The sequence below is a fragment of the Eleutherodactylus coqui genome, chromosome 2, assembly GCF_035609145.1.
Source record: "Eleutherodactylus coqui strain aEleCoq1 chromosome 2, aEleCoq1.hap1, whole genome shotgun sequence".
In the NCBI taxonomy this organism is placed as follows: Eukaryota; Metazoa; Chordata; class Amphibia; order Anura; family Eleutherodactylidae; genus Eleutherodactylus; species Eleutherodactylus coqui.
Window position 1 is genome coordinate 94,622,246 of NC_089838.1, and position 27,568 is coordinate 94,649,813.

The 27,568-nt window shown below is 43.8% G+C and overlaps 1 protein-coding gene across 4 annotated transcripts in view; it reads right to left on the reverse strand.

Annotated features, from left to right (window-relative positions):
• Nucleotides 1–27,568, reverse strand: part of FGF1 (fibroblast growth factor 1) — a 152,286-nt gene that overhangs the window by 88,858 nt on the left and 35,860 nt on the right. For 2 of the 4 annotated variants that reach the window (XM_066591239.1, XM_066591242.1), the window contains exon 1: nucleotides 20,494–20,611. The exons of the other annotated variants lie outside the window; for them this stretch is intronic. The gene's annotated coding sequence lies outside the window, so the exon portion shown is untranslated. Of the gene's footprint in view, nucleotides 1–20,493; nucleotides 20,612–27,568 lie in introns of those variants that run through there. 4 annotated transcript variants of the gene reach the window in all.

The following is a 27,568-nucleotide window of genomic DNA, read 5'->3' on the forward strand; positions in this document are numbered from 1 at the left end:
GCTAAAAGTAAGATACTTAAAAATGACGCCACTTTGGAAAGACTGTCATCCAATAGCCTTATACAGTGTTAGATATGAACCCAGGGGGGATTATACATTATCTCCCTACGAGATTGTTTGGGCTAGCCCCAAGGCTAGGTTGTTACTATCCTCAGTAGTTACAATTACAATCTGATGTGTTGACTGAGTATGTGATTTCCGTTGTTAAAGAACTAACCAAAGCCTATGCACAGGTGTTCTCTTCCAGACTCAGAGGCAGACACTGGGACACATATCTTGCAGCCTGGGGATTGGGTGTGCGTCAAGAAGTTCCTCAGGAAGCACCCTCTTGAGCCCCGATTTGATGGCCCCTACCAGGTGCTTCTGACTACTGCCACAGCTGTGAAACTAGCCGAAAGACTTACATGGATCCACGCTTCATACTGTAAGAAAGCTTCAGATCCGGGAGACCAGTCTTAGTTGTGCCAAAGACGTTACTCTGGTTAGGGCTAGTGAGAGAGGAGGGTGGCAACTGGAATCCTTAGTCGGAAGCATATGGGGGTATGGTTACCTCCTAGTATAACTTGTCCAATGCTCAAGTAGCCGCATATTCCTTCGACTATTGTACTGTGGTCCCGTGTCTAGGCGCAAGATCCCACCGCAGGCCAGATTTAGCCCAGTCCGGCTGGTTATATGACTCATATACCCGGGGAATACAATATGTTCGTGCCACTGATAACGTCTGGGGAGAAGACTGCCGTTATTGGGGATTAGTGGGATGGAACGCAGGAACAGACTAGTCCTATAAACCGCGAAGTGCCTTAAATAAGAAAGATAAGAGCAGGAAATCCCTAATTAGTCGTATAACCCTCCTTGAGAGTAATAAGGACAGCAGGTATTGGAAGGCTGAACTTAGTATGTTGCTTGGTTTTAATGCGGTTTTTACATTAACCATGGGAGATCCAAGCCCGGGGAACGGGGAGACTTATAGTCTGGGGACATACCGGTACGGGAGGATAGATCCCTTAGGGAAGTTTAAAATAAGGGGTATGGTAGATGCAGCCGAATGGAAGCCTTCACTTAGTCCCGTGCCCATAATTAACCCCCTCCGCCGTAAGATAAAGACCTTGACGAACATGATGATCATAGCCGACCCTACCTTTAGAGGACACCTTGACAGTAGCGACTGGCTACTCTGACCAGAATCTCTGGTTGGAGTTGATGAGGTACAATGCTAACAGGAGCACCAAGTCTAACTGTTGCGTGTGCGGTAGTGCCCGACTACACTCGGGGATGGTCCCCCTAAATCTCCCTGTAGATGCTGAAGAGTGGTTTATTAGTCTCTTCACGAACATTTCCGCTAATTACACTGTCCGTGAGAAATGGAAGAAGGAATACTCTATAACTACTTAAGTGTTTTGCACCGGAGAGAGTATTACTGACTACCCTGGAAACTACACCTGCCAGGCAAATAGGCAGGGTGGAGGGAGATTTTTGGGGAACTCACCAACGGGTATTGCTCCTCCTACAGTATGATAGGAGGGGAATAGATGCAGAATCAGGTCCAGTCCTTAGGAGACGTTTACTGGCTTTGTGGAGACATGAGGTAGAGGACCCGCCTGGAGGGTAATTGGACAGGGGAGTGTGCCTTAGTAAAGCCCTTATGCTCCTCCACATCCTGTCAGACACCAACGTTTCCCTTGTTTAAAAAAGATGAAGAGCCAGTTCCGATAATGCCAAACACATACGCTACCAAAGAAAAGGAGAAATGTACTAGTACTGTGCCTGCCCCGATCTCCTAAGATGGATTGTCAGTGGAATTCCCATTTGCCAAGGGATAGTGCAGAAGACCTTAGGTTCCGGCGAGGGCACACCCTGTGGGGTGTTAACTTGTACAGATAGAGGGTATGGATGCCCGGAAATGAGCCCAGGGAATCCATGGCCTCCCTCTGAGGTGAGGTAGGGATTCTCCCCATCCTAGGAGTAGGGACTTACGGGCAGTGGGAAAACCCTGACGCAAGGGTGAGGCGACTTGGACGTGTTCACCATTAGGACTATCTCCAGGAGGGACATTGGTGTGGGTGAAGATTAGGGAGTCCCACGCCGTGCGTACCTGTTCACGCTACTAGTATTGTAACATTATGCTAGAGCGAGAAGAGAGACCCCTGGTGGTAGTTTTGATCTACACGTGTACATTGACGTCATAGGATAGCCAAGGGGGGTACCTGACGAGTTTTAAAAATTAGAGACCAAGTTAAAACTAGATTCGAGTCCATTTTCCTGATCATTATGGTAAATAAACGTTGACTGGATTAATTATGTTTATTATAATTAGCAGCGGTTTATAAATTATACTAGAGACGCCTTATAGGGACTAGTCGACCAATAGGACCTACCTCGACTATGACTTTTTTTAAAAATAGAATGGCCTTAGAGACGACTTTAGCTAAAAAGGGGAGTGTCTGAAAGATGATAGGGGAGACTTGTCATACCTACATCCTAGACGACACGTGACCCGCGGGTAAAGACGCAGTTGCCATTAAGAAGCTGACCGCACTAACTAAAAAGAGCTAACTTTTGGGACCAGCACTCGCCATGGATGAGCGGGTGGTAAAGGATCCTGGCACAGATGGGCGTCGCTGTTGTATGTGAACTGATGGTTATCTTTTCTGTTCCAGTCTGCTGTGTTATCCCCTGTGTCAGAGAGACCTGTGAAACTGATGCTGGAAAAGCCGCTCCCACCATGAGTTTGCTGGATGCATCCCCAGAAGGAGTGGACAAGTCCTACACCCCCTTGAAGACCCTAAAACGAACCTTCAACGCGCTCCAGTTATAGGCTCATGCGCAGAGAACTGTGAAAATTAGATAGAGAGTTAGAGGATAGACATTTTAAGGGGGGATTGTGATAGACATGATAATTAATTAGTATAAAATGTCTATCGATTTGCACTAGACGTATTATGTGTGTTTTGTGACTTCAGCCTAATGTGAAACTCTGCTGCATAAGGAAAGAGTTAAATCACAGTGTTATATGTTATTGCTTGAGTGTTCTCCCAGTCCTCCCCATCCCCCACACAGAATCTTCTTCAACAAAGAGATATCTACTTTCACTTTCAGATTTGGCCACATGTTGTTAAAGACAAAGGCTCCTACTTGAGAGAGGTGGGGAGAGGGGGAGGCGGGGGATTCTATATGATCCGACAAATGAGAATCCTATATGTTACTGATGTAACCTGTTGCACGCCCATTGTGTGTCTGTACAATAAAAGGTCCTGTCTGGCTGTTTCTGGGCAGAGAGCCATTTTGGATATGAGGCTGATAGCTTGTGTCTAATTTGCTCCACGATGATGTGTGCACACGATACAATTAGGAAAGCGACAAAATACCCCAAAAGCCTGCTGGAGAAAATCATAATCCAGAACACAAATACGCTGGTGTGAACAAGCCCTTACTGTACTGTCTTACAATCGGCCCTTTGAAGGTCACCATAAGCCCGATGTGGCCCTCAGTGAAAATGAGTTTGACACCCCTGCTCTAGACACTACATCTGGCTTGATTATTCAATGCTGTCCACAAGAGCAGCGCTGAGCAGTCAGAGCAGCTTGTAGTATCTTAGACTACCAATGGATAGTAGTACACAGTGTGCATCAGGTAGCCAGAGAAGTAGTGCAGCCATATTTGTCCAGGCCCGGAAAATCACTTTAAAGGAAGTATTTTAGCAGTTTTAGTACAGCAGTTCTAAAGTACCACGCTTTACCTGTATGTTATCACCAGAATGTAGAAGTTTTAATCCCCCACGCTGTTACCCCAATGCCATGAGGATTGGACTTCTCTCTGAAATGCCCTTTGTTGAGTTGCTGCACAGCTTTAATTTCCAGCTGCAACATCCAATCAGATTATAGATATAAACGTTTTTAGAAACTTGAAGTTCAATTCAAGACGACCCCTTGAAGGTAATTTTGAATATAGCTCTTTTAGGAAAATGGCACTTTTTTCCAGCAATTTTTTTCCACCAAAAACGCTGTGGCTAGATGTTTGCTGAAAACCAATAGAAAAAATTTTAAATGCACTACAATTTGTGTTATTTGGGGGCCTTTTCTTCACTTTTGATAGGGTCTGTGTTTTTTTTCTTCACAATGCAGCATGATCTGGGTATAAAGAGAGAAAAAAACACTTTTGTCTGCGCTTCGGGTGGAGTGACCTCAATCTCCAAAGGAATAACTACTATGTGGCTCAATCCAGATATAGGGATTTATTACACAAAACCATTGAGGTAGTACACCTCTTTTACAAAAAAAACAAGGAATAAAAGTCAAAGAAAACATGCAATGCGTTTATCTTCCCATAGACTTCTCTATAGGACTGTATAAACACAGAACAAAAACACCACAAAAAAAAGCTAGTCCAAGTGTCCTCACACCAAGGGGATAGTCAGTCACCGTGTTGACATAAAGGGAACAGTGTCAGCCATCACCCACCTGACACACACATAAGACATCAGGCGTCTGGAGGCCACACCTGTCCAGGGATAGAGAGAAACCTGCGGGTGTATGCACCTGTGCGGTCACCGTACCACGCACCATACAGGAGAGGGGTAACAGGTGTCCAGACCGTCCTCAGGTAAGGTGAAAGACACTTCAGACAAGCATGCATAGCACCAAGCTCTGAGTGGGTTTAAAACTGAATAAGGGCTGAGTCACACGGGCACATCTAGGTGCCGATGCGCCCGTGTCACTGCATGAAGAAGACGGCCACACAGCAGGTGTGGACGACTCTCCGTACCGCCGGAAGAAAGAACACAATGGAGCCGGTCATGTGTTCTTTCTTCCGGCGGTGCGGAGAGTCGTCCGCACCTGCAGTGCAGCCATCTTATCCTGCAGTAACACGGGCGCATTGGCGCCCAGAGGCGCCCGTGTGACTGAGCCCTAAAACAGTAAAATGCTGAGCATCTTCTACCAAGAGATGCTGGTATTTATGTGCGGTAGACCAGAGGGGACTGCCTGGAGAAACCACACCCAGCTCAATTAACCCTCACTTGTGAAACTGTGCTCATGAAAACCTGTAGAACCACAGGTCCCAGACGCACAACCTAACACTATCACTAAATTTGAAGGGTAACGAGGTTTTTACTGTGGAACACTCTATAAAAAAGGGGTATTCATTAACTTGAATGGCATAGCTGTAGACGTCACAGTGGTCGCAACTGTGACCCAGCCTCTAAACCAGGGGGCCCAGAGGCCCCCTTCACCACATAAAATTTGCAGAGAACCCCATGTGCACCTCCACCAACATTTCAGTCCAGAAACTGGCGCAGATTTATGAAACTGTCTTAGTTGCCCATAGAAACCAATCAGAACTCTGCTTTCATTTTACCAGAGCAGAATACAAAATGTAAGCAGATTGGTTGCTATGAGCAACTAAGATAGTTTTCCTTTTAGATGGTTTTATAAAAATCCCCCACTGTGTCTCCAGACCCCCAAGAGTAAGTGAGTAATTATATCCTGCAGTAGTCTGTCAAGCTACGCAACGTCCTGCACGGCATAGCACGACTGACACTGAATTCTACAGGACAGAGGTGTGGGGATGCTAACAGGCTGAGGGAAGGGGGGCTGGAGACACTAGATTTAAGCAACTAATGCTGGATGGAGGTATGGCAGCGCCGTGGGGGCTGGAGAGGCAATATTTAAATGACACCCACTGGATGGAGGTGTAGGGGCACCAGGGGGAGCAGAGACTGGCTGGAGAGGCAAAATATTTAAAGGGGTTATGTGAGGGTTTTTTTTCTGATAAAGCATAGCTCCCCTGCCATAAAATAGACATATGTTCAACTCTCCGTACCTTGTCCTGCACTGCCGCTGCAGGTGTTGCTTGTGGCATCATATTTACAGCCTGCAACAGGTCAGGGCACACAGTGATCTGGCAAGACGTCACAAGAGAGGCCAAGGTCAGGACAGGCAGAGTTTAAGAAAGCTGGCAATTTAGACAAGGATCTAACACAATTAGCAAGCAGAAATCAGGAACACTTTCACTTAGAACCTTTTGCTCAGGCACCTTCCAATTGGAGGCATTGCCTTAAATTACCTGGGAATGATTGCAATAAGGTGAGGACAAGAACGCAGGGTGCACAAGCTGGCCCTTTAATAGGTGGGCAGAGCACACACACATGCTCAACGACTAAAGACTACAACCAGAGGGATATTGCAGTGTGTGCCACACAGGCGATGTGGACCAGGAGGATACTAATGGCCACGGGAAAGGAGAGGTGAGAAAAGGCACCTTGGCCGGCATCAATAACAATCTCTTGAACTGCAGTGGTTTCTACTTTGTTACTTTGCCCTACAGTAAATGTAGAACAATGACACTACCTGAGGCCAGGTAAGACTGAAGTTATTGGCACTATGAGATATGACTTTCTGGATGAGTTATTGCAGCACTTATGAACTAATTTTCACAGGTCAGTAATTTCTGGAAGATTTATGACCTTTCAAATTTTCTTCATTTGGAGATACCCTTGCTGGAATTTCTTTTTCCTTTTACGCTAGGGCTACACGATGACTTGACGCGTACATCGCACTGTTGCACTGTGATGTTCCATAAAATAATTGTCAATGCTGGGGTGTTGCAGTCGCATTAGGTTTCAAGTTGCAACACCAAAGCTCAAAAAATCCAACTAAGGGCCCATTTACATGGATTAGGTGTTTTACGTGCGCCCGCCGTAAAAAATCCTGAATGGCAAAGGGCTTGGTGCATATACATCGAGCCTGTAATGCCGTGGGGCCTGGGGAGACATTGCCCCTTCCCTCCCCCTCGCCAGCTCATCTCCTCTCTCCTCCCCTCCGGCCATTTGCAATGGGAGGGGGCAGGACGGAGTCGTAGCTAAGCTCCCGCCCCTTCCCTGCCCCTCGTCCACCGCCAGCAATGGGAGGGGGTGGAGCTTAGCTCCAGCCCTGTCCTGCCCCCTTCTATTGCAAACAGCGGCAAGGGGTGGAGAAGAGAAGGGGGAGGGAGTTTAGCAGTCATGCTGCTAAACTCCCTCCCACTTCTCTTCTCCAGCACCTAGCATAGGCTCCCATAGGAATCTATGCAGTTGCCGCGGCCGGCGTGGAAGCACCCAGTTGGGCGCTTTTACACCGTGGAAGTACGTCCCTGTGCACTGATGCATTGTAAGCCAATGCATCAGAAGGGAAGCGTATATCGGCCAGGCGTGAAAAGCCGGCCGGTATATGCCTGTGTGGCTAAGCCCTAATCTGGATTTTGGTCACCGATCACAAGTAACTTTTCCACCATGGTCATCACTGTAAGTCACACGCGACTGTGACTTTTGTACAGCTCTAAAAATGTTGAACGACTGCAAGTCGCACAAATTTCTGGCACACAACTTCCATGCAACATGTTATCACTGTGTATCCCTAGCCTTATAGAAACCTTGTGGTGGCTAGTCAATGGTCATGGTAGGGTCATTTTACACAACTGTACATTTTTATGTGAAACTAGAAACTGACAGCCATTCCAAACTCTAACTTTCATTCATCCCTTATTGGTTTATGAGGCTATTCAAAGCATGCTTCATCTAAAAATCGTAATTTGCAAAACATTGGCTACAGTTTACACTCCTGTAAGGGAAAAGAAGCTGATTTTTTTTGGACTTGGCACTTGAGTATAAATGCCCTCATTGTCTTTTACAGCTGCTGTATTTGGTAGTCTTATAAAAACATAATTATACATAAAACAAAAGTGTTTCGAAATGTAACCTCGCGCAGTAGACTTAATTAGTGGATTATTATGTACTCAAGCTTCAAACAAGTTAGTCATGAGTATATGAGCATGTGATTAAAAAGATGCTACATACAAACCCTGCCGTATGCAGCACCAAACTGTAACCATCAACTGCAATAATCTAACAAGAACACTGAAATTCTAGATATAATTACATCTCTTTAAATGGATAGTAATTTATATGTTGTACGTCTAGCAAATAATATATTTGGAAGGCTGGAAGCATTTATATCAACACCTACATATTCAGCTGAAAATAGATGGGCTAAGAATGTGCTATCATAAGAATACTAGTAAGAATTAAGAATCCATCGGACTAGCACCAAGTCACTGGAAGAATGGTAATGGAGGGTCTACCGAAAGTCACAAAAATGTAGCTGGGGGCTGCCGATGGCATAAAATAAACTACGGTAAGCATTGCTCAACTGTTAGACGTCCGCCAGGTCCAATGCAGCCTCCCCGGTCTCTGCCACTCCAAGCCCAAAAGCTGCTGCAGCAATCTCTGCCCTTAGCGGTCACATGTCATTCATGCACATTTGACCAATGAGGCCAGTGATTGGCGGTAGTGGCCAAGTGAAGGATGGACAGTACATGACCGCTGCAGTAGTTTCTGGGACCAGAGTAGCTGCACTGGACAGGAAGAACATCTAACTGGTGAGAAATACTCAGCTTGCTATTTTAAGGGATTCCCAGACCCTTTTGTGTGACTCATGGAAACCCCTTTAATGTATTAGCTTTGGGGTTGGTAGTAGCTGTAGTTATTTCCTTAGTGCCACCCATCATTTTTCCTTCATTGCCCCAAACCACTAAACTCCTTTTTCCCCTGTCTGCTGTACCCAAACGCTATCAGCCCTGGAAGATATATGACGGATGTAGAGATATCGGTAAAAATAGGAAGCAAACGATATATTTGAAGCAATGTCTATTTTTAAACATCTCTAAATATTTTATCAGCAATGAGAAAACATCACAGAATAACCTTTGTGTCATTTCAGCATATTACTATTGGTAATTTCATAGCTTTTTGTCTTAAGAGAAGTTCTTTGGGAGACTTTTGATTGTATTTTTACTACATGTGACTGTATTTAAAGGGGCTTTACAGGCAATTTGTTTTGATGACTTATCTTCAGGATAGATCACCAATAGTTGATCAACTGGGGTCAACTGCTCAGGGCCTCAGACGATCAGCTGTTTGTGTGATCAGCTGATGACAGCGGGCGCCCAGAGTACGGAGTGGAAGCGGAACGCTTCGACTCCTCTGTAGTGGTCGGTGCTGGTACCTGCAGGTGCAGCTCTCATTGATTTTGATTTTATGCTTAATCAGTTTTTATTAAAGTTGTGTGAATATTAAATAAGCAATAGCATGAAGGTCTTGCAGGACCATATAAATATGTTAACTAGAGATGAGCGCGCACCCAAATGCTCGGGTCCGCGTTATTCAAGTCGAGCTTTTTGTAAAATTCGAGAGCTCTACTCAAGTAACGTACCCCATTGACTAGAATGGGAGACTCGAGCATTTTTGTATGTGGGACGCCGAGTGCCGAGCTTTTTTTTTTTTCTAGGGGTCTCTCTCTCTCCTCCCTCCTCCCTCCCCCCCCCCTGCCTACCTGACAAAAAATTTGCCATTGATGCGCGCTGCGTCGAGGAGGGGCCAAAACAGGAACGTCACAGCGGGGAGGAGCCAAAAATCGGGGCGGGGTCGAACTTGGCTTGATGCTCGTTCGAGTAATGAGCACCATCGAGTACGCTTATACTCGAATAAGCATCAAGCTCGACAAAGTATGTTCGCTCAACTCTAATGTTGTTAACCTTAACATTTTCTTATGTAATTTCAAAACCTATTTTATACATTTCTGCTTTTGATTTTGAGATTTGTTAATTTTTATTGACTTTTATTTTAAATTTATATTTTCTTCACACTTGCAGAAAAAGTGTCCAGATATCAGCATTACAGGTCTTTGGAGTCAATTGCATTTTTTCCAAAATTACATGATCTGGGTTAGTTTTTTTTCTGGCATTTTCCTATAGGTCTTTATAAGAAACTCAGATTAAAAAAAGACTACATATGAAGAAAGCCTTCCCCAATTTTGAGAAGCACTAGTTTAAGGGCTTAAACATGTAGAATCCAGAGACCTGAGCATTGTGGCGGCTTGATAGAACTATGAAGTGACAGACGGTGGGGTTTGTAATTGCTTCTACCATTTATCCCTTCCTAAATCACCTGATTGAGTTTCATCACATGGCTTGTACATAAGAGTAGTACCCATCCCATTTCATCGTAGCATGAACCTGCAGCATACAACCTCTACAGACTATTTCCATCTTTGCAACCATTTTTTTTTATTACTCTCGAATTAAATATTAAAAAATGCATAAACTTTGCACATATTCTTGGCTAAAATTGTTCTATAATTTTGTGCCTACAGCCATCATGCAGTCCTATAAATGCAGCTCACCTGGGGCATCCTGTGCTAGTGATGCCACTGATAGCTGAACTATCTTTCCTACGTTCTAAGAAAAAAATTCTAAATTTATGTATACATTTTGAACAATTCTACATTTTCAAATTTTGAACTTTTCTACTTGTAATACAAATATTCATAGCGAATATATAATGTTTACTATAAATCCACTTCGGAATTATTTTGTAAGCGTCCTTTTAATTATTTTTTTGGGATGTCGAAAGTATAGGGGCAAGTTTTCTAATTGTGAAGAAAATAGCCAAAGCCTATTTACAACGGATGATTTTATGTCTGAAATGACTTTGAGGGATTCACATATTAGAAATTCCCATAAATCACTGCACTTTACAGAAGTGCTGCTTTGAAAACTTTAAGGGGTGCAGTTTTTAATCTGTGAAAGGGAACCCATCAACTACACGCCCCATAATTAAGTTTAGAAGACATGGAGCTCGGAGCAACATAGTCACCCCACCACATTCTTGTGGTACCTCTGATGAAGTCAGCGCATGTACAGCGAGCTGGACTCTGTTCAGAAGACAATGCATGCGCACTCCCATTGATCTTTATGGGAATAAGCACACACACAGCCTTCTGACAAAGTCAAAGCTGTCTTTGTACACGCTGACTTAACTGGGGTACACTGCAGTAATGGAGGCCAGATGAGTATGAAAAGAGGCTTTCTGGGATCCACATCCCCAGGATAGGTCATCAATAGGTAATCACTGGGGGGCCACGGCTTGGATCCCTGGCAATCAGTTGATCTCCCAGGCCACTGTCAGTGCAGCTGGGGCAGACATTGTCATGGGGGTCGGGAGTAGAAGTGCCATGGTTGGCTTAACTTCCATTGAAATCATATTACACTTGCACATCTGACCTCGGTGTAAGCGGTAGAAGTGATGGAAGTGTAATTGCCGGCTTCAGCGCCCATTGATTTCAATAGGAGTGAAGCTGGCTATGGCACTTCTGCTCCAGACCCCCATGACTACGTCTGGCCCAGCTGCACTGACAGCAAGCCCGGAAGATCAACTGATCTTGTGTCCAAGATGCTGCTGCCTTCGCTGGCTCTTTTATCAGCACAGCTATGCTCCTGTGCAGCATTATCATTCTGCAGCCGATGTGCTATCGCCTCTCTCTTGTGTTGAGGATGCTTGTGCTAAGGATGCACCCCTCTCCCTCTCTGAGCATTGTGACAAGGGGTGTGTGGACAGCACATGAGAGGCCATGGCCACACATGCAAAGATGGCGGCGCCGCTGCCAAAGGCAGACTTACAGGTGCGGGGTCCCTGCAGTGCCAACAGCCGCACATCATTGCACAGCGCCAACTGCAGTCCGGGGTGTCCTCTGAGCCGACAGGCGCACAGGACACAAAAGCAGGGATGGGAGACTTGAACGAGCGGGGTCCGTGGATTAATGAAAGACACACATCACTCTACACCAGCCACTGCAGTCCGTGGTGTCCTCTGAGCCGACAGCTGCACAGGGCACAACTGCGGGGACGGGTGAGCAGACAGCCTCGCATCACTTCACACTGCCGATTGCAGTCTGGGTTGTTTTCACAGCCGGCAGCCGCACAGGGCAGAACAGTGGGGACGGCACACGTAGAGCAGCAGGGTCCTGCCCCAGGCCACAGCCACACATGGCACCACAGATTTACACCGCCGCCCTCCGAGAACAGTGAGGTCAATATACCCACTCCGGTCTCCAAGTTGCCTAATCACTCCACAGACAACATTGGCATGACAGCAAAGTCCTTGCAATCCTGACACTGGTAAAGGACCTTCAAGGACCTTGACGAATGCAGCCAATCGGGAACTAGGGGTGTGACAGGGGCCTAGCTTCCTGGTGGTGTCAAGGTACAATAATACCAATAGGGCATGCTGCGGGTATTTTTGTGTGACTAAAATGTGCAAGAAAATACGCACATGTGAACCTCCATGTGAATCTAGCCTAAAGGTGGCTTCACACAGGTGTGTTTGCATACACAAAATTTGCATGCACAATACGTAGATAATAAAATCTATTGATTTTCAATGGGTTTGTTCATCCTTTCTTTGAGGGTGCATTTCAGTCCATGCAAAAAAAAAAAATACAATATGCTATCTGTGTATTTGTGCATCCGAGGTCTCCATAGAAGTCTATAGAGGGTGTGCATGCGCAATGTAACGGGATGCACAATACACTGCACAATTCTGAGGCAAAAACTCATTAGGCCAAAGAGTCATTTAAATTGGGGCGCAGTTGTGTCCTATGTGCAAAAAAAACATGCCCTGTGAGTACAAAAAGTACAGTAAAATACGCCAATACACGCACAAGGCGTATGCAGAAGCAGACCTAAGTAACTTGAAAGTCTTTTTACAATAGAGTAAGCCCAGGGGTGAGCTGATAGCTGCACGGCCGCTTTCTGAAACCTTGGCTGTCTTGATGCAACAATCTTTTTAAAAGCACTGTATACGACAATTAAATTAGCCCCGGCTTGCTATCGATCCCCTCTAGTCATATCTGTGATCCACTAGATCTGTTCTGCCACTTTCCTGTCTCTGATCATTCCATTTTTTTCTCCAAACCTCCCCACAATGTTCAGGCTATATCCAAACTTTGCACACAAATCATGAGACAACGTAAGGAAACACGGGAGAGTGTTTATCTAGCACATCTACATACAGATTGGCTGCAGGCGATTATTTTTACTCTTGAGTTGCATCAAGCGCAGCTCCTTTCATTACAGAAGAAAAGAATAGAAAACTTCCTAAAATGCACAGTATTATGTTACTGTTAATTTCTGGAAAAAACATAATAAAAGTCTGCAATGTCCACATGGGGCCACCACATCATAAGCATCTTATGAGTTTCACAAAAACATGAATTGAATGACGGAAAAATATTGCAGACATTAATTGTATTTTTCTAAACAATAGGCCAGATGATGTAATACTAAACTAAGATACTGCAGTCTGTCTTCTCCCACAGCCCCTTAGAGTCCTATTAAAAGGATGATTCATCTAGAGAGGAGCAGCCAGGTTCAACTACATGGAATGGAAAAAGAATAGTCTCACACTCCTCTTAATTGTTCAGATTTGCCGCATCCGCATTAACACATCTGCCACAGCTCCTCAGCAATCCTTCAGCAATAATGCACAGAAATAAGTTCAAGTGGAGCATATTTTCTTATCAGTTGAAAAGCAGGCTATTGTTAAGTGAGATGCTTAAGTAAAGTGACTCAGCGCTGCAAGACACAAGAGGTTAATAGGGGTTGTCCCACTTCTAGTTGTTTTGTTTCAGGAAGCACATTGTGGTCTGAGTTGGTACTGCAGGCTGAGTTCTATCGAAGTGAATGAGACTCACCCTGCAGTACTAACCCAGGCCACAGCGTAATATACGGAGCTGTCTGCTTCCAGCAGTAAACAACTTAAAGTGGGACAACCCCTTTAAATGCACCTTCTGTAAGTGATAGTCACCTTGAGTGAGATAACTGTTGACCAAACAGGTATTTATCTTGACTAGCTCCCACCTACCCATACATGCCTACTTCAGTTGAGGATGTGAGCAATTCCAAAGGGAAGAGGGGAATAAGCTACTGCCAGATATCCTTGGTAGCAGCTTATTTCTTGTAAAAACAAAGGATCGGCATGTTAAAATTCAACATACGCAGCCGTTCTTTTCACCAACGTTTGCTATAGAGGCGAGTTAGAACACCATCAGCCCTAAATGATCATGCTGAAGTTAGTGGGTTCAGCAGACATCCATCTCATCTATATGGCCACATTTTACAAGCACAAGGAGAGTTATGGCCCAGAGGTTGCCCAAATCACTTGGTGCACAATCCCACTGATCAGTATGGCACAATACACTTCAGTATCAAAATTTGAGAAAAACCTTCTTTACCATGAATTGGCCGTATGACTAGCGATATGCACTATAATTCACAATACATGTTTATCCATTTATTTCTCCGCCTACGTGTCTTATGCTGCTTTATCATCTAAGGACCATATGGGATCTCCATTGGTAATTCAGTAGAGTGTGAACGTTGAACGTAAGTAGTTATGCACATAGTAGAGCCCTTTACAAGAAAGCCATGGGCACTCTATATGCCACTGTATTGACAAATTATGTAGACATTCTCCACTATAAGAACTGCATCAAGAGGGGGAATACTCCCATAATATAGAATGCAATAATCATGGCAGTAATCATATTTTTATTGGATCTATATAGAAAAGAATTTATATATATCGCTGCATGAAAATTGAGGCTTACAGAAGTACAATTATACAATTCTGCGAGGGCTGTATTATGTCTTTATACACCTACAGACATGCTGATGAGGCTCTAAGTAATGTCAGGGCCTTCTTATGGGCAGCACTTGCTACAGACATACTTTATGCAATTTGTGTGGGTCTACTCAACATGTTTTATGCAGCAAGGCCAGGAGCATACTACCGTATTTTGGCGGCAGTTTTCTATCTGTAAAACGGAAATGTGTCTCAGCCTGACCGACCGCAGGTCTGCTGACCTGAACACTGAGCATCATAGGGATGGATGATGTTTGGAGCCTGGCTCAGGAGATCTGGGGTCAGGATGGGATGTACTTCCATATTACGGACACAAAGCGGTGGACAAAATATGGTAATGTGCTCCCCGCCTAAGAATGATGGAAAGTTGAATCTCCAGCTTTTTATATATAAAATGTAACAAAATAATCACTCCGCCATTATTCTACCATCCAAGCAAGGTCAGACACCCTCCACAGCCAGAAAATGTTCTCTCAAGTATCCTTTATGTCTTTTGTTTAAGGCAAAATTAATTATATTGTTGCACGTTCTTTTATGGTTGTACTTTTTATTTTTGAGTGCAGCAGAAAAAGAAAACATCTATTATGTGTCTTCTTGACTTATTTTGGGATTTTTGTTATTGTGGTTGTTCTTAACATTTTAGGCACTAAAAATTACACCTTCTTCAGTAAAACCACAAACACCCTCACAGCTCTGAAAACCCTAACAAGTGCGAGGTGTCATATTGGTCATTAGAGGAACTAGAGTGTTTCCTGCCAGCCTTTAGGCCGCTTTCACACAGTCGACAAAATTGCGCAATTTTCTCGCGATGCGACAGTGAGGACAATGCCCACGCTTTCCTTCACATTAGCGATCTTTTGTAGGCTGCTTCATTACGAGAAAAATAAATCGTGGCATGCTGAATATTGCCACGATTTGCTAAATTTTGTAGCCCATGTTTACCTATGGAGCCTTCCTTGTGTTGCATCGCATAAAAACACGGTTTTCATGCCATGCGAAGCAAGTTTTAAAGTAGAAAGTCTTACTGTTTGCCCCTAAAACAAGCCCTAGCTGCATTAAAAAAAAACAGAAATAACCAATACATTACCTAACAGGCGCTGTCCGCTTAGCCGCACTTCTCCTCCAGAAGCTCCAGCATACTTGTTTGTAGTCTTCAGCCACCACTTCCTGGTCAGGGAGTACAAAAATCCTGCCTCCAGGAAACACTGGCTTTGATTAGTTCTCAAGTGCCGCAGCCCAGCCAATCACTGCAGCACTCAATGAACCAATCACAGCCATCGCATTGAATGGCTGTAATTAGTTCGAGCGCTGCAGTGATTGGCTGAGGTGCGGCACTTTAGAACCAATCACAGCCAGCGCTTCCAGGAGGTGGGATTTTTAAACCCCCTGACCAGGAAGTGCTGGCTGAAGACTTAGAAGCAAGTGTGGCAGAACTGCCGGAGGAGAAGTGCGGCGGAGTGGATAGCACTGTTAGGTAATGTATTGATTATTTCAGTTTTTTTTAATGCAGCCTGGGCTTATTTTCAAGGTAGGGCTTATATTTGAAGCCCCCCCCCCAAAAATAAAAATAAAAAATCCCACCGAGGAAGTGCTACAAAGTCACATGACTTTGTAGCGCCACAAAATCATGATATCGCTGCGAGAAAATGCAGGGAAATCGCACAGAACAAAGCTGTGATATCGCTGTTGCCCCAGTGTGAAAAAGGCCTTATGGCGCTTGTGCACATATAGTGGTTTGTGTTATGCGCTTCACCTGTACATGCCATGTGGCTGAAAACTGAATTGAAAAACGCAGCAAAATTTATGCTAAAATCACATGCAGTTTTGTCACTCAGTACTTGCCCAATTGGCAAAAATTGTAATTGTTCTTTATGATTTAATGATATTTGAGCACTAACTTATTGTACTTCCATTGCTTAGAGCAAGACCCCTTATGCCTGCTTCATATGCCCAATTTTTCGCAGTTTTTTTAATAGTTTGTGAACACCATGAGTTTCGTGTATGACAAATATCATTTTTACAAGCACTTTTGGAAGCTTTTTACATTTTGTAACATTTTAAACATGTGTTTTATCTGATGCTTTTCAAATCCAATAGATGGAAAAAGTCCAGCAAAAATGTCAGACCCAAAACAAGCTGCATTTTGAAAGAAGACACTACGAACACCAAGGAGAAAAACACTATGGTGGAAACTCATTTAGATCAGCATTTCAAACACTGGTCTTAATATAAGATGCATGATGCGCCTAATATGTGAAGAGGTGTACAGCTCATCTTACAATTAGGTGTCTCTAGGCACCTCTGTGCGCCTACACAGAAATCTATGCCAGCTAGCAAATTGTGTCAGTTTTTTTTGTTTAATTTACACCAGTTTCTGGCATAAATTATACATAAATGCTCTTTGGAAATGTGGCGCAGAGTGGCATCCCGATTAAAAAGTTGCAAAATTTATGCACACGTGGGGTTTGTTTCAAATTTTTTTTTCTTTTTACACCAAAGGGATAATAATGCATGTAGATTTTTTGGAATTCTTATAGACTTTAAAGGTAAATCTGGCCTCAGCATCTTTGACCTAAAAAACTCAACAAAAATGCCCAACTGCAATACCTGTGAATCCAGTATTACGACCACAAGACCGGGACCAAACTAATTGAACCAAACTATGAGAATTAAGAAATGGGAATGTAAGGGAAGATAAACCTAAATAGTTTTGGAATAAGGGAAGTTAAAGTAAAATTTTGAACATCTGTCTTTGAGTCAATCTCTGCCTGTTCTGAGCAGGTATATAGATTTGTGCTATAATTTACGCCAATTTCTGGTATAAATGTTAGTAAACATGTTGTAACCTGTGATGGCTCCACACCATCCTACCCAACTGACCTCTTTTTCTCGGTGCTTTTCAAAGTAGGCAAGAGGAAGTAAAATTCTTAAAGATCGCATGTGCCAAAATTTGCAACTTTTCTTTGCCATAAAACTGGAGTGAAGGATTTAGTAAATTTCCCTCCATGTGTTTAGTAGGGGCTTAGTTTGTCAGACGGTAGTATTCCTGTCCCTATTTTGCAGTAGTATTTGAAAGCCAAAACCAAAAACAGAAATTACAGAGAGAGTAGAATGGAAAGATTTACACCTCTTCTTTTTGGACCCACTTCTGGTTTTGGCTTCCAAGTACTGCTGTGTAAAGATGATCTATGACAGATGCTAAAATGGGCCATGGGATAGCGAAGCAAAACTGTCCTTGGGGCTCATCTTGATGCATCCTGTGCAGGCCGTGCGCCACTTTGAGAAATCTACGACTGATCAAACCTATAAGATTTGAACTATAATTTATGCCAGTTTCTGGAGTAAATCAGTGAATTTGATGTACTGTAGCCAGCCACACCCCTTTCCATCAAGCTCCACCCACTTTTCACAAAAGTGTTGAGGATGGCATACAAAAGCTGCTAATTGTTTGCACAAGTGGGACTTGTACAAACTTTTGCAACTATTCTAAACTCTCATTGAGCTCTCTGCCCTGTTGCACTGAGTCACATCAGCCATCCAGCCAAAGGGCTCCTTCACACGAGCGCATGCGCTTTTGCATTCACTTGTGTGCAACGTTAATTAGCATGAATGGACGATTTTTCACAATCAAGTCCTGAGTAGGGTTGAGTGAACATACTCTGCCGAGCTTGATGCTCGTTCGAGTATTAGCGTACTCGATAGTGCTCATTACTCGAACGAGCATCAAGCCGTGTTTGACCCCGCCCCAGTTTTTGGCTCCTCCCTGCTGTGACGTGCCTGTTTTGGCCCCTCCCTGCCGCGACGCAGCGTGCGTCATTTGCAATTTTTTTGTCTGGCAGGCAGGGAGAGAGAGAGAGAACCAAGAAAAAAAAGAAAAAAAGCTCAAGACCCGGCGTCCTACATACAAAAATGCTTGAGTCTCCCATTGTAGTCAATGGGGTTAGTTACTCGAGTAGAGCTCTGGAATTTTACGAAAAGCTCAACTCAAATAACGCGTTTGGTCGCGTATTCTCTATTTTTTATGGTGCAGTGTTTTTACGCACTGCAATTTCGCTCATGTGAATGAATAAATTGGAATCCAATGCCCTAGATGGTCATGTTTTTCGGACGTTTGAATGAGTAAAGCCTCAGGATGTTGCCTGCAACTCTACACATTGTGTCCAGATGCAAGGGTTCCCAGAGCTGAATAAAAGCAGAGAGCAGAGAGAGGAAGTATGTATGGCGCTACTTACTGGATTAATCCCAGAGATGATGGGGCTGATTGTGTGACTTTTACTTTTTTTTTTTTGCTGCACCTGCATTATATTTTTAGCCTCCATCGCTGGGAACAGGGTAAAAACTATGTATGAGAGGGTGACTGGGTGACAATAGGGTGACTTCCTAGTAATAAAAAAGGGTGAGTTGACATGTATGGAGTGGGCTTTTGGGAAGGACATTCTCATCTATTGATTTTTACATTGTTGTGAATTTTCAGAGCTGATTCCTTTAAATCCCCTGTATGTTCACAGCGGCCTTAAAGGGGTATTCCAGTGATTCCAAGTGAACATTATATGCTTCATAAGGCTCATTTATTTAGATGGCTGTAGGCGACTTTACATGCACCAGCCAGCGCTGTAAAAAACATTTGTGCGCCCGTTCAGACAGCAGGGGCCCAGCACATATACGCTGAGCCCGCGATGCTGTTGAGCAGAGGGGAGACAGTTCAACTTTGTTAAGCTGTTCTCCCCCTTCCCCTCGGCAGTTCTCTGCAAGGGGAGGGATGGGGGCAGAGCTAGTGGGCTAAGCTCCCACCCCCACCCATTGCTGGCTGCCGACAAGGGGCAGAGAGGAGGTGGGAGCTTAATCACACTAGTTAACCCCCCCCCCCTCTCTCCCATTGAAAACAGCCGGAGAGGATGAGAGAGGAGGAGGTAAAGAAGTGGGAGTTTTGCAAACATGCTGCTAAACTCCCTCCCACCTCCCTTCTCTGGCAGTTGTCATAGGCTCCCATAGGAGTCTATGCAGCTGCTGGTGTAAAAGCGCTCAGCTGAAATGCACTATCTTGGCCGGGCAGGCGCTTTTATGCCGCGGAAATACAACCATGAGCACTGATGCATTGTAAACCAATGCATCAAATGGACAGCGTATATCGGCCGGGCAAGATGACCAGGCCGATATATGCCCGTGTGAATCCAGCCAGAAGGCAATATGTAATCTTGCAATATAAAGTTATAACATAACATGCTTGACAAAGCTTCCCCTGTGGTCTTCCCCCGGTTAGTCCTCCATTGGATTCCAATGGTTATGACCTGTATGCTCCACCGTCCTACTGGTCAGGCATGCTCAGTGCCTTCACATTCTGTAATGACAGTTTGTACAGTTGTGAATGTGCACCCATCAGTAACTAACAACGGGGCATTGTGGGAAATATAGTTTTTACACTTCTCGGCGGCAATATTAAATTGTGGGAATCAGAAGCTGCCTGGAAAGCAGCGGTGGCACAGATCAGCAAAAAAAAAAAAGCACTGGAGTTCAGTTGGACGACTTAGATGGAATTATGGCAATAAGTGGAAATTACAGCAATTTTGCCCCAGTCTCTGGAATACCCTTAAACTGGCAATGTCATAGAAAATGCAAAGCATATGATAGACAAAATGATTTGACCCCTAATTTAAAACTAAAGATATTCTTGTCTGAAGAGTCTTATTTCAGTATGTAGAATTATCAGCTTATGAACATCATTGCCTCTATCCCTGTGTGAAGACCGATGATCTTGTAATATATATTGCCAATTACATTTATATTCCAAATCAGTAGGGCATTAAATTACATTTACTGTAGCGTATCCACAGGGATCATAGACAGGAAATAAGACATCGGACCGTAATGCTCCACAAGAATACCTGGCAGCAGATGGACTCACATCATCGTGAATGTACCACGCCCTAGAAGGACGATCTGCACAGCCTAATGTAATATTAACCACTCTAGTGGGGATCACCTACCTGTAGCATTGCAGCCACCAGGCCCTTATGTCTGGGAATATATAGATTCCAGGAAGGGATGTCTCGCAGTGGCACAGCAGATAGGGAAGAATAAGGGGTGGGGCAGTGCAGGCAGTCCTGTGTTATATGCTCAGTCTCGCCTGCTGCGATCCAGAAGCAGCCATCGCTCCAGAAGAAGTCTGGCCTTCTGCAGATTCTATATCCCAGTTGTATGAACGAGCTGCAGGCTGAGGCATGCACATCAATCATCTTATGTTAAACTATAAAAATGTAACCCAGACAGGCAGGGAAAGAAGAACCTGTTCTCATACGCCAGCTGTAAGTCTGTAAGACATAGTTTCCAAGTCGGTAAACTACCTGCACTTTAGGGTTTCTGTGTGACGATGCTTGCTCCAGACAACTCTGCCTTTACGTAGCGGAGAAGACTTTCCCAGAAACCATACCGATAAACTGAAGCATTAATGTGTAGGAAGCACAATTGATAAAACATATGTTTCCACTAATTCCTGTGCAGCAATCGAGAGTATGATGAGTTTTTGGGCATGACTAAACAAGTGTCTTACGGCGGGCCTGATAGACAGGCTGCAGAATCCACTCCAAAGAGACTCCTTCATTCACATCCGTCAGTGTAATGTCCTCAACTGTATTCTTGGCCTATTACAAATATTAACCCTTTCCAATCCAATTTGTATCCTGGTTTTCCTAGGGGGCTTACTCTTTTTCTGCCGTTATACAACGGCGCTATCTTCTGGCTAAAGCCAGTACTGCATGAGGAGACACAATGGATAGGCTCCGACAGCAGAGAGGCTGGCAATATACAGTAAGAGAACCCCCGACGGACGTCTTCCAACATCGGAGCTGTACAGCTTTAAATCATAATGTCTTCAGAGGTCAGACAGTGGATTGGAAAGGGTTAAATGCATGCCTCCTTTTACATTGCAGTTGGGCATTTTTTGTAGAACTAGTACTTGGCCTGGCTAGATTTTCCTTTAGTGCATTACAGACATGGAAAGTGCACAGCACATATGAAATCTGTAATGTTCTTGGGCCCAAAGAATACCTACAGAAATAATTGGATTTCACCACTTTTCCTTTAGCTGTGATTAGGACTTTGCCGGACCTTGGTATGCGACTGTTCTCTAGGGATTTAGCATTTGGAATCATTTAGACTGGTCTGGCACAGTGACACTAACCGGAGCTAGTGGAAGTCAATATGGCTGATACATGTCTAATATAGTGCGATTCGATCGCCTCTAGTTAGCAGCCAGGAACACCTTTAAGGCCGCCTGCACACTAACAGACTTGATTGTTTGTGTAGACGTACAAAAATGAATTGCGGTTTCCAGGAGCGGAGGGAAAAAAAATGGAAGCCATCGGACCCGCGGCCCATTCGCAATCGACATTGCAACTAAGTTGTGGGTACCCGCTTTATCGCCTAGCGATGGTGCAGAAAAAAAAAACCCCAAAAATCTGTACTGTGCATGTCCAACAGCAGCTCGCCGCAACCATCCGCGGTACAGAATAAGAAGATAAATGACTGGTGATCGAGGGATTATTTTGATTACTAGATTGGAGTTGGGAAGGATTTTTCTTCCCCCACAAAATTAGAAAAATTGGCTTCTACGTCATTTGAGTTTTTTGCCTTCCTCTGGATCAACATTGCAAGATAATAAGCTGTACTGGATGGACGTGTGTTCTTTTGGCCTTACTATGTTATTATGTTAGGTAGGATTCTTGCTGAGTAATTTTAAATTCTTGTGTGACTGATTAGAGAGATTGTAAAATCGAAAGGGGATGAAGCACATTTTGAATAGTTCTATATGATTTAAGGAGCATACACAGTATTGTGGAAAAGTTGTGTAAAACTGCTGCAAAGTAAGAATACTTTTAAAGATAGAAGGCATCTGACTGACTTCAATTTTTTTCTGCAGCAGGACAACAACCCCAAACACACAGCCGATGTCATAAACAGCTATCTTCAGTGTGAAGAAGAACAGGGGGTCTTCAAAGTGATTATATGACTCTACAGAGTCCTGATCTCAACATCATAGTGTCTGTCTGGGACTACATAGAGACAGAAGGATTTGAGCAAGCCGACATCCACAGTTCTCCATGGTTTTTAGTCCAACCTCCCTGCCGAGTTCCTTTAAAAACTGGTGTACCTAGAAGAATTGATGCTGTTTTTAAGATAAAGGGGCTGTCCCACCAAATATTAATGTGATTTAGATTTCTCTTTAGTTCATTCACTTCGCATTCTGTTGTTCCACAAAAACACTATTAACCCTTCTACTTCTGAAAGCATGCTGACTTTGCTGCATTTTTCCACACCTGCCTAAAACTTTTTCACAGCGCTGTAGGTTTTATTGTCCCAGCAGCATCTGCTTTTTTAATGAATTAATGACATCAGTACGAGTCGAAGAAGTCAGCCTGTGAGTCCATTAGGTTTCATTAGAGGCTTCACGTTAGGCATTTTATAGCCAGCCAAACTGGATTACATTTGACAGGTCTGTTTTTGGACCAAGTATCTGGTTTATATCTAGGATTAATGCAGAATATTTATCCAGTAGAGAATATTAACAGTAATTTAATAATAAGTATTTTTTTCAATATCTGTTATATATTCTGTTAATATGGAGACCATCACCATCAAAAGGGGGGCTTTCAGGCCATACACCATCCAGTGTCTGTATCCAATGCCATGTCACTGCAGTGATTGCATATTCTGCGGCTAGCTATAGTTGTGAGCATCTCGTATAACTATATAAGAGGAAAGGCGGCTTCTATTATTTAAAAAAAAAATAACACACTTTAACATTTGTATTAGTGTAATAATTCTTGAAGGCGTAGTTACGTTGCTGTAAACCAGACAAATGTCTGCCAAAAAAGCACACTGAATGTAACTCTGTAAAACTCTCTTTAATTCCCAGTCATTGTTACAATGCTTGTATAAAGAGTCTAACTTTGGCTTGAAGAAATGCTGCCTTCCAATAGGTGGCACTGTGGAGGTATTATTCCACCTCCCTTATTTGCATATTACCCAGAGGAGCATGATGGCCTCACTCACTGTTTAGATGCTCTCCCTAAGGAGAAAAGATAGCGTTTCTGACCTCTGTAAAACCACACACACCATTGCGACGTAACTGTTCTTCGCAATACAGCAGCAGGTTTGAAAATGTCCCACAATGTCACCGATAGCCGTGATCATTATGAAAAAAGATATAAGCTTTGCACTGGTTTTGACCTATCATACATGTCCTAATGATCGGACTAGCCCACCAGAGTACTGAAGAATCCTATGGAGGGCCCAGGTTCTGACACATTTAACCCCTTGAGTGGCAGGTTTCCTACCACCCTGTCGTGCCCACCAGGGCAGGTTTTTTAAAATGGTCTAATCATTGAATTTCAACTAGTTTTGCAGTTGCGTCTCAAGAGCCATAACTTTTTCATTTTTCCATTGACATGGCCATATGAGGGCTTGTTTTTTGCGGGACAAGTTGTGATTTTTTAAACAGGGGGGAGGAAAAAAAGAAATGGGGAAAAAAGAAAAAAAGGGGCCATGTCATTAAGGGGTTAAATAATGTATTAACTTCCTTCTCTGGGTCATTATGACGCATGAATACCACATGTGTGATTGTATTTTTTATTTTTTACAAAGTAAAGGGAGACAAGTGTTTTTTTAATTTTTTTAATAATTTTTTAACTTTTTTTTTTTTTATTTTTTTTTTATTTTTTATTTTTTTTTGTCCCTTTAGGGGACTTCCACAGGGACCCATTAGGACCCCTGATCACATTCCGGGGGTCCGATGGTGACAGCCCTTTACATGCTGCAGTGACAGCCCTTTACATGCTGCAGTCACATAGACTGCAGCATGTAAAGGGTTAACACAGCAGAGATCGGAGGTTTTCTCTGATCTCTGCTGTAAGAGCTAGTACCTAGCTGTCCTCTGACAGCTAACAACCAGCTCTCCCTGCCACAGAGACCATCGGCTTGCTTCTGACAAGCCGATGGTCTCTATGGCAACCTCTAAACAAAGCAGGAGGTTGCCGACATATCTGCAATATCTTCTGCTGGTTTTTCAAAGCCCTTGCTTTGTTCTCTGTGGGTCTGTGCAGGCAGAGCACACTGTCACAGCTTGTGGCATTGTGCTCTGCAGCTCCCATAGTGATACATAGCCCGGAAATCTTCCGGGCTATGTTGCTATGAGCAGTGGAGCTCGTCCCCGGAAATTTTCCGGGCGTGCCACTCAAGGGGTTAAGGGGTTTTCCAGGTAGAATACTACTGATCACCTATCCTCAGGATAGGTCATCAATAATTGATCGGCTGGGGTCCATCGCTCGGGGTCCTGACTGATCAGCTGGTGCATGATGTCAGTGCCACAGAGGTCGGAGCTGAAGCAGCGGAAGTGTCCGCGCCGACCTCTGTTTAGTGACCTGCGATCGTAGCTGCAGGCACGGGTCTCATTGAAATCAACGTGAGCTGTGCCTGCAATTACAAGCACTGGCCACTAGACAGAGGTCAGCGCAGAAACTTACGCTGCTTACGTTCCTACCTCTGCGTATTTGCAGTGCTGACATCATGCACCCGCTCAGCTGATCGGTCGGGGTCTCGACCCCTTTAAGCGCCCCTGGAACAGATTTTTTTTTTGTGCCTCTGCCCTCCAAGAGTCTGCAACTTTTTTGTTTTTCCATTGACGTAGCTGTATGAGGACTTGTTTTTTGCAGGAAAAGTTGTATTTTGCAATACCACCATTTAATGTACCGTAAAAGGTACTGAAAACTTTTAAAAATGTTTACGTGGCAAGAAATGAAAAAAAAATGCAATTGCGCCATTTTTAGTGGGGTTTAGTTTTTTTATTGTTTACAGTGCAGTAAAAATGACATAAGGACTTTGTTCTATGGGCCTGCATGATTATGGTAATCCCAAATTTATATAGCTTTTTGTTTTTATACTTTTAAAAAGTAAATACTTTTTTTCCCTAAAACTTACTTTCTGTTGCCATATTATAAGACCCATAACTTTTTATTTTGTCAATTGGTCTCATTTTTTGCAGGGTAAACTGTAGTTTCCATTACTACCATTTTGGAAAACATATATGGCTTTTTGATCACTTTTTATTCAAATTTTTCAGGAGCCAAGGTAACAAAAAAAACTAACTCTTGCATTTCAAACTCTTCTTAACGGCCTTCTCCTTATGGGATAAATGGTGTGATATTTTAATAGCTGGGACTCTTACGTTCAAGGTGATACAAAATAGGTGGCGGGTTTTAAATGTTCAGATTTTTCAGGGGAAAAGGGGGAAAATGTTTTCGTTAACCTTTTAATATTTTTAAAATTGTTTACTGTTAAACTTACTTTATAGAATCTTTTTTACACTTTTTATTTGGTCCCCACACGGAACTTGAACTTGCAATTATCTGATTGCTTGTGCTTTAGGCCTCGGTCAGACAAGTGGGGGGTTTTTGCGCACAAATAACCATGCAAAGAGATTGCTGCTCGCGTGTGGAAAAATTGCGTGAACGAAGCTAAAGTTATGCTCTACATGCATAATTGCGCATAATTTGCACGTTCATGTGATCTGTGGTGCGTGCTGCGTGTTAATCCAGCTTCCATAGGAGTCAATGGGAACTCCTGCACAAAACGCACCAAAGATGGGTCAGGTCCTATCTATTCTCGCAGCACGCACCTTAGATGAGTACATTGTAGCCACGCATTTTACTGTCTTTTGCAGGTGCAAGTATTTTGCGCATCTAAAAAATCGTTCATGTGAACGCTTAAATAGGAAACCATTAGTTCTGATGCGTTATTTTTGCGCAAAAAAAAAAAAACTACTTGGCCTTGTAGTGCAATCTCTCAGTATTGCAATATATAACATTTTTTAATGTTGCCCATAAAGCCCTGCCACTAGCAGAGCTATATAGGTATCTCTGTATGGCAGCCCTGGGAGCTTTGCGCAGGGAATTTGCTGATGGAGCATGGAAAGGGGTCACCCCCCCCCGGGGTCACCCCCCCCCCCCTTCCCCATCCAGCTAGGCGTGCATCTAAACAGTTAGCTGCTGCATTCAGATTAAAGTTGATAGCCGCCGGGTATGAAGCGGACTCGGCTCCCAATGCCTTTCTATACAGCCTTCATGACTGCATGAAAATATATGAACATTATGCTGTTGGGAAGGGGTTAATGGAACCCAAAGGTCCAGTAAAAGACAACCCTATTTGAAACTGACTTAGACTCATAGAATGGTAGAGTTGGAAGGGACCTCCAGGGTCATCTGATCCAATCCCATGTTCAGTGCAGGATTCACTAAATCATCCCGGAGAGATATTTGTCCAGCCTTTGTTTAAACACTTCCATTGAAGGAGAACTCTCCACCTCCCGTGGTAACCTGTTCCACTCATTCATCACTCACTGTCAGAAAGTGTTTTCTAATATCCAACTTTCAGTTTCATCCCATTGCTTCTAGTCTTTCCTTATGCAAATGAGAATAGGGCTGATCCCTCTGCATTGTGGCAGCCCTTTTTGCAGATATTTGTAGACCGCTATTAAAGGGGTTGTCCCGCGCCGAAACGGGTTTTTTTTTTTTTCAACCCACCCCCGTTCGGCGCGAGACAACCCCGATGCAGGGACCTAAAGAAAAATCCGCACAGCGCTTACCTGAATCCCCGCGCTCCGGTGACTACTTACTTACCGGCTGAAGATGGCCGCCGGCATCTTCTCCCTCCGTGGACAGCAGGGCTTCTGTGCGGTCCATTGCCGATTCCAGCCTCCTGATTGGCTGGAATCGGCACGTGACGGGGCGGAGCTACACGGAGCCCCATTGAGAACAGAAGAAGACCCGGACTACGCAAGCGCAGCTAATTTGGCCATTAGACGGCGAAAATTAGTCAGCTCCATGGGAACGAGGACGCTAGCAACGGAGCAGGTAAGTGAAAAACTTCTTATAACTTCTGTATGGCTCATAATTAATGCACAATGTACATTACAAAGTGCATTAATATGGCCATACAGAAGTGTATAGACCCACTTGCTGCCGCGGGACAACCCCTTTAAGTCCTCTCAGCCTTATTTTTTGCAAGCTT